Source organism: Macrobrachium nipponense, chromosome 42, assembly GCF_015104395.2.
Source record: "Macrobrachium nipponense isolate FS-2020 chromosome 42, ASM1510439v2, whole genome shotgun sequence".
Classification (NCBI taxonomy): Eukaryota; Metazoa; Arthropoda; class Malacostraca; order Decapoda; family Palaemonidae; genus Macrobrachium; species Macrobrachium nipponense.
The window spans coordinates 1,464,581-1,473,601 of record NC_061103.1 but is presented as its reverse complement, the minus strand read 5'-3'; the positions used below and the strand labels follow the sequence as shown (position 1 = coordinate 1,473,601).

Here is a 9,021-nt window from a genome sequence, read left to right as displayed (position 1 = left end):
AAACAAAATTATTATTATTATTATTATTATTATTATTATTATTATTATTATTATTATTATTACGACTGAAACTCATAACGCTAGAACATTCAAATCTCTTATTCAGAATGATGTTTCGCCGCGTCAGAAATTAGTTATGCAAATAACAAAGTTAGTTTTAGCCCCTTTCGTTAAAGGCGCTTTTCCTTTCCTTTGTCTTCAGGAGTGTAATGAATATCCCATTACCTTGTCTTACAGGCCCTTAGAATCCTTCAGAGGTTGCCACAATAGTTGGAATAACCAGAATAATATAATTGTTGACGAAGAATATATCTCTCGATGTAGTTGAGTAGTATATACCAATTAGAAAATATATTTTTTTATGCTGTCTCATCTTATCCTGATTGATAGCAGGTGTTAATTCTGTCATTTGGTTTTCTGAATGTGAATAATCACGAAGCTGCCATCTAGCGAAAGAATATATAGGAATAATGACCTAAGTTTAGTCAGAATTATTCCTATATATTCTTTCGATAGATGGAAGCTACGCAACTATTTACTTGCAGAACACCAAATGACAGAATTAGCACCTACTATCAATCAGGATAAGATGAGACAGGATATATGTATATATATTCTAACTGATGTTAAATTTTCTGAAGTATTAGGAAATGTATACCGGGAATGAATTTTAGGGGATGTAAGGCCGCATTGATTAAGTGATTTTGAAGAAAATTCACGAAATTCCCGTTACTTGCGTCCACATTTCCCAAGTGATTTTATCATTTGAATTGCAACAGGGCAGTCTACTGTGAACAATTCTCGAAAACGGAATTTTGACTTTGAGATGAGATAGGATTTCGAATTCGAAATGTCATAGAATTTTGACTTTGAAATTGAGATCAGTATGGATTATTCCTTGTGATAATCATAGTTCAGTGTTCCTTGCATCAGTGTCATTTACACACACGCACGCACACAAACTCACACACACACGCACCCACGCACACGCAAACACACACACTCACACTGCCTATTTATATAAAGGTTTAGTCGAGCAAGCATTTGATTCTCTCTCTCTCTCTTCTTCTTCTTCTTCTTCTTCTTCTCTTTAGTTAATAATGTCGGAGAAAAAACTCTGGCGAGATACTATTCAGTCAGAAGAAAACTACCTGAAAAGTTTCCAGTAAAAGTTCTCGTCCGCCCAGCGCCAAGACAACTGTAATTGCCATCTCTCTCTCTCTCTCTCTCTCTCTCTCTCTCTCTCTCTGTATATATATATATATATATATATATATATATATATATATATATATATATATATATATATTATAATATGATAATATATATACATCTATATATCATATATATACAGGCATGTATACGTATATGTATGATATATAGTATATACGTTTATATGTTTATATATATAAATAGTTTAAAGATATTTTATGTCCGTCTGTGAGTACGTAAACTGTAATTTCTTTTTTAATTATAGTCTTTTTTTATTTTAGTTTACCAACTTATTAATACGATCGTAAAACCATCATTTAGAATAATGGATGAAATTTTTTTTTTCTCTCTCTCTCTCTCTCTCTCTCTCTCTCTCTCTCTCTCTCTCGCTATTATATATTGATTATAATTTTGGCAATATGAACATTTTTCTTTTTCTTACAAATACACTCAAACATGCCATGCTCAAAAGAGAGCTCTATAGTTTATACCTATTAATATCTGTAACATTATTGCCATCTTTAATTCCAAATGATTAACGTTAGGATATTAACAATGTAATTGAATTCATTAAATTTTAAGGTTTTTTCAATTGGTTTTACTGTCACGATGAATAGCATTATAGAACATTCATACGATCTCAGTCAGACTTTCAAACTTCGCCATCGGAAATTACCGTAGATCTCCAACCCAGAAGTTGAATGAAAAGTCATGACGATCTAATTCTCAATAGATTTATGGTGGGGTTTTCGACCTTAGGGCTAAGGTAGCTGAGAGAGAGTTATAGCATTAAATGTTTCTGAGGATGAGAAAGATCCCCCAAGGCGATGGAAAGAGGAAATGAGAGAATATCTGAAGCGAAAGTGGGGATTGATGGCGATTGGTAAGTGGAACAAGGGTAGAGTACGTATATATATACATATACGTATATATATATATATATCATATATATATATATATATATATATATATATATATATATATACATATATATATATATATATATATATATATATATATATATATATATATATATATGTATGTAATATATATACATACACACACACACACACACACACACACACACATATATATATATATATATATATATATATATATATATATATATATATATTTATATAGATATACACACCAACTACACACACACCACCACACACACACATATATTATTTATATATATATAAATATTATATATAATATAATATTGTATTTATAAATATATGTAGCATGTGTGTGTGCGTACGTATATTGACGGTGGCTTTTTTTACGAAGGAAAGTTAGCAGCTTGCACTTTGCTATGTTATCCTATATATATAAATAAGTATAATACAATAATTGGATTCCATGTTTATAAAATACACGCCTCAGTTTATTTATCCTGCCAACAGCGATATTTGAATTAATGGGCTTCCGTGTTTCTAAAGTTATTAGAATGGTTTTTCTCTCAACTTCATAACATTCAGTTTGCCCATTTTATTAATCTTCTGTCGTATTTATGTACTTGCGTTTTTACCGAGTCTCAGTTTGCAGTTTGTTTATATATTTGTGTTCTCATTTACTCATTTTGTAATTCTTCCATGAAAAAAACGCATTTTTTTTAAGCTTTCCAAAACCACCTCTCATCAAAAATAAAAACAAGTATCTTGTCAGCCTGTGTTTCACGAACTTTAAAATAAATAAATAAATTTAGGGAATAATCTAACTATGTTAACTGTCCATTACAGCCACTGTGGACATCGAAGTCGTAGGGAAATAACTTGCTCAGTAATATACTTGTATTAGGAAACCCATTAAGGAGTTATTGCCAACGCTATTGCGCTAAATGCAACAGAAAGTTGGTAGTTACAAAGGGTCTTACTTGACTATCCAATTTCTCCAAACTTGTTTGCCCCAATTCTTGCCCGACGTTCAAAAACAGGTTCCTTGTGGCAATCCTCTGAAAGTTTAATAATGAATCAGTTTTATGATGAAACTCTTCATCATCAAAATAATTGCTAGATATTGATGCGTAGGAAATTCAGATCCTATTTAGGAACAGCCAAACAAACGCTATAGTGGACGTCCTTGTGTAATGAAGATGTTCACTTTATCGCTTGTTGGACTCTTCATAATCGTCATTTTCTTTTCCAGAACCGCCCTGCTTTTTTTATGTGCTTTCTCTTCCACAAATCTCCAGCCTCCCTTCTCTTAGTTCTCATTCTAGTAATTCTTGGACTTTGGACTCTTTTGGTGTCCACTCTCAGCCAGCCGACACCATCACGCACTATTCTCGCCAAGCCTACACTATTACGCACTATTCTCGCTCAGCCGACACCATCACGCACTATTCTCCCCCAACTGACACTATTACGCACTATTCTCCCCAGCTGACACTATCACGCACTATTCTCGCCAAGCCTACACTATCACGCATTATTCTCACCAAGCCTACACTATCACACACTATTCTCGCCCAGTTGAGACTATTACGCACTATTCTCGCTCAGCCGACACTGTCAGGCACTATTCTCACCCAGCCTACACTATCACGCACTTTTCTTGCCCTGCCGGCACTATCACGCACTATTCTCACCAAGCCTACACTATCACACACTATTCTCGCCCAGTTGATTGTGTGATGGAGATGGCTTGTCAAAGCCACCTTCATCTCCCTTTCATTATCTCACTTACATATGGGATTTTCGTAATTTCCCATTTGATATCATGTCTCAATTGATCTTGCCATCTGATTCCTAATATCTAGCTTAGTTGCAGTCTCAGTCGGCGAAAGCTTTTACCTATTGTCTCCCTGTCGTGTTAGATTAACATCCGTTTGGCAAGCTCATGCTATGCTAGTATATAACCTTATGTTAGTATTGCAGTTTTAATTTATTTGATTTCTGGTTCGTATTCCGATTGCCGATTGTTTTATTTGCCTTGTTTTTAAGTCTTGCATTAATTCCCCCCACCTCTCAAGAGAACCTCTATTATATATTCAGATTTAATCCGCATTATTCCTTTCTCCTCTTTTCCTGTTTCATTCCTTTGTGTATACTTTGTCCTCATTTTTACATTTCCCGTGTATCTGATCTGAGTCATTTCTCTCTGGATATGCTGTTTTATTCATAAATATTGCGCCGCACATATCAATAACGAATTTACAATACTTATTAATTAGTTTCTTTTAGGTATAAGTTATGCTCAGGGTAGAGTGAATTCGATATTTAGTAAAATGTTTGACTCAATATTCGTCATATTCAACAACTTTGTATTCGTTAACCTTGTGGCGTATTATTGCTAATGCAGCATCATCTTCATATTTGAAGTCTGTCAACTATCTTTTTGTTTTTGACGCCAACCTAAACCTTCCTTTCCATCTCCAGCAACGTTTTTAATATAAAATTCATGAGAAGGACAGAGACCAAAGGTTGACATAACGTTATTCTGGAGTTCCCTACTTTGCACTCATATCACATGACGAAACTGCAGTGAGCTCTTCATAATCTGCAGTAACCATCAGGGGATTTCCTAAATTTCAGTTTAAATATCTGTTAGATATTTGTCTCAAAAACATTTACACTGTACATCTCCTGCCTTTTCTGAAACCTCTCTTGTCATGTTGTTTTTCATTGATATCCTTTTAAAGGCTTCTAGTTGCCGGGTATTGATTGCTAGTTCATGAACTGCCACTCATTCTAGATACCATGAAACCATTTACATAGAGTCATCTCTGCAATGATTCTTTCATTGCTGTGTGATTTCATTTAAGTTTTTTACTTTTAATTATATTAACCAATAATAATAATAATAATAATAATAATAACAATAATAATAATAATATAATAATAATATATCAGACAACAGAGAATAACAGACAGAACAGAGGACTGGCACAACAAACCAATGCACGACAATACTGAGACAGACTAAAGAACTAGCCAGCGATGACACATGGCAATGGCTACAGAGGGGGAGCTCAAGAAGGAAACTGAAGGAATGATAACAGCGGCACAAGATCAGGCCCTAAGAACCAGATATATCCAAAGAACGATAGACGGAAATAACATCTCTCCCATATGTAGGAAGTGCAATACGAAAAAATGAACCATAAAGCACATAGCAAGCGAATGCCCGGCACTTGCACAGAACCAGTACAAAAAGAGGCATGATTCAGTGGCAAAAGCCCTCCACTGAGCCTGTGCAAGAAACCATCAGCTACCTTGCAGTAATAAGTGGTACGAGCACCAACCTGAGGGAGTTGGATAGAAAACGATCAGGCAAAGATCCTCTGGACTATGGTATCAGAACGGATAGGGTGATACGTGCAAACAGACCAGACGTTGACGTTTGATTGACAAAGTCAAGAAGAAAGTATCACTCATTGATGTCGCAATACCATGGGACACCAGAGTTGAAGAGAAAGAGAGGGCAAAAATGGATAGTATCAAGATCTGAAAATAGAAATAAGAAGGATATGGGATATGCCAGTGGAAATCGTACCCATAATCATAGGAGCACTAGGCACGATCCCAAGATCCATGAAAGGAATCTAGAAAAACTAGAGGCTGAAGTACTCCAGGACTCATGCAGAGAGTGTGATCCCTGGAAACGGCACATAGATAAGGAAAGTGATGGACTCCTAGGAGGCAGGATGCAACCCGGAACCCCACACTATAAATACCCCCCACCCAGTCGAATTGGAGGACTGTGATAGAGCAAAAAAAAAAAAAATAATAATAATAATATAATAATAATAATAATAATAATAAGTAATTAGTAGTAGTAGTAGTAGTAGTAGTAGTAGTGGTAGTAGTAGTAGTAGTAGTGATTGACTCCTAAGGAGGCAGGATGCAACCCGAAACCTCACACTATAAATACCACCTAGTCGAATAGGATGACTGAGATAGAAAATAATAATAATAATAATAATCAATAATAATAATAATAATATAATATAATAATAATAATAATCTTTATTATTATTATTATTATTATTATTATTATTATTGATTATTATCATTATTATTATTATTATTATTATTCGTAGTAGTAGTAGTAAGTAGTAGTAGTAGTAGTAGTAGTAAGAGGAAGGGGCGCTCCTTGTAAATGTTTTCATGGAAATATCTTTATTATTTCTTCGTTTTCAACAACTCAGTTCTATAACAGCTGTTCGATGTTTATTTATTATAATATATATAATATGGTTGATATGAATCTACTATAGCTCAAGTGGCTTGCCACAGGCTCCAGTGGAGCCCTTTTGCTACTGAATCGTGCCTCGTTTTGTACTGGTTCCGTGCAAGTGCTGGATATTCGCTTGCTATGTGGTTTAATGGTTTCGTGTTTTATATTGCACTTAGTGCATTATTATTATTATTATTTTTTATTTTTTTTTTTTTGGCTCTATCACAGTCCTCCAATCGACTGAGTGGTATTTAGTAGTGTGGGTTCCGGTTGCATCCTGCCTCCTTAGGATCCATCACTTTTCTACTATGTCGCCGTTCTAGGATCACACTCTTCTGCCTGAGGCCCGGAGCTACTTCAGCCTCTAGTTTTTTCTAGATTCCTTTTCAGGGATCTTGGGTATCGTGCCTAGTGCTCCTATGATTATGGGTACGATTTCCACTGGCATATCCCATATCCTTCTTATTTCTATTTTCAGATCTTGATACTTATCCATTTTTTCCCTCTCTTTCTCTTCAACTCTGGTGTCCCATGGTATTGCGAATCAATGAGTGATACTTTCTTCTTGATTTTGTCAATCAACGTCACGTCTGGTCTATTTGCACGTATCACCCTATCTGTTCTGATACCATAGTCCCACAGGATCTTTGCCTGATCGTTTTCTATCACTCCTTCAGGTTGGTGCTCATACAACTTACTACTGCAAGGTAGCTGATGTTTCTTGCACAGGCTCCAGTGGAGGCTTTTGCCACTGAATCATGCCTCTTTTTGTACTGGTTCGTGGCAAGTGCCGACATTCGCTTGCTATGTGGTTTATGGTTTCATTTTCGTATTGCACTTCCTACATATGGGAGAGATGTTATTTCCGTCTATCGTTCTTTAAACATATCTGGTTTCTTAGGGCCTGATCTGTGCCGCTGTTATCATTCCTTCAGTTTCCTTCTTTAGCTCTCCCCTCTGTAGCCATTGCCATGTGTCATCGCTGGCTAGTTCTTTAGTCTGTATCATGTATTGTCCGTGCATTGGTTTGTTGTGCCATTCCTCTGTTCTGTTTGTCATTCTCCTGTCTCTGTATATTTGTGGGTCTTCGTCTACTTTTATTAGCCCCTTCTTCATTGCCCACATCTTTAGCCACTCGTCTTCACTGGTTTTCAGATATTGCCCCAGTGCTCTGTTCTCGATGTTGATGCAGTCCTCTATACTTAGTAGTCCTTTCCCTCCTTCCTTTCGTATTATGTATAGTCTGTCCGTATTTGCTCTTGGGTGTAGTGCTTTGTGTATTGTCATATGTTTCCTGGTTTTTCCACTGATCTATGCTGTGGAGTTCATGCCTTCGTCCATTCCACAAATATTCCCTGCGCTGTATCTGATTACTGGCACTGCCCATGTGTTTATGGCTTTTATCATATTTTTCTTTTCCGGCGTTGAGTTTGACTTGAGTATCGCCTTTAGTCTCTGCTATATTCTTTCCTGATCGTGTCCCTTCATCTCGTTGGTGTTTTATATCCCCTCCATCCATTATTCCTAGGTATTTGTATCCAGTCTCATCTATTGTGTTTGCTGTTGCTCCCATCTAGTAGCTTTAATCCCTTCAGTTTCTTGTTACTTTGCCCTTTTGTATGTTGTAACTAAGGCGCATTTTTCTATTCCAAACTCCATCCTGATGTCCCCAGATACAATCCTTACAGTCTGGTTTAGGGTATCTATTGCCTTGATGCTCTTACCATACAGCTTGATGTCGTCCATGAACATCAAATGGTTAATTCTGTTGCCTCTTTTCTTGAGTTGGTACCCGGCATCCATCTTCTTGTAGTACTTTTTGTCATAGGAATCATGGCTACTACGAAGAGTAGTGGGGACAGTGAGTCTCCCTGGAAGATTCCCTCTCCTCATATTAACCTCTGCTAGTCCTTATTCCAGAGCTTGTAAGTATTGTATTCCAGTTGCGCATTGTATTTTTGAGGAAGCTGATGGTGTTTTCCTCTGCCCGATATATTTTCAGGCATTCTATTAGCCATGTGTGTGGTATCATATAGTCTATCCATGCCATGCTTTGGTTGGTTTTCCTTCTCCTACTGTTCTTCATTACACCATTTTGTCTATCAGGAGCTGGTCTTTTGTGCCCCTACACTACCTTCTGCAGCCGCCTTTCTGTTGGTGGGGGATGGTGTTTGTCTCCTCTACTTAGTTGTATAGCCTTTCACTAATGATACCTGTTAGTAACTTCCACATTTTATTGGTATGGCAGGTGATAGGCCTGTAGTTACTGGCTATATTTCCCTACTCTTGTCTTTTTGTACTAAGGATGTCCTTCCTGTGGCATCATCCATTTTTGGGTGCATGGTGATTTGAGATACAATGCTGGAGTTGTTTCTGCTATTCGTGGGTGTAGGGCCTTGAAGTTTTTGAGCCAGTATCCATGGACTTCATCGGGACCTGGGCGTTTTTCCCATTTGGCATTTTCTTTAGTTTGGTGTCTGACTGTTGCTGTCGTGATCTCTGTGAATCTTTGCTATTCTCCTGTTTTCTTCTTTTTCCTTGACTTCCTGGAGCCCATGTTGCATGTTTGTTGTGTGATACCGGATTGTTTCCATATGTTTTCCCAGAGTCCTTCTTACTTGGTTC

At 36.6% G+C, this 9,021-nt stretch overlaps 1 pseudogene; it reads left to right on the top strand.

The window, feature by feature from the left end:
• The window catches only part of LOC135212923 (PDF receptor-like), a 267,896-nt pseudogene that overhangs the window by 149,763 nt on the left and 109,112 nt on the right, over positions 1 to 9,021 (top strand).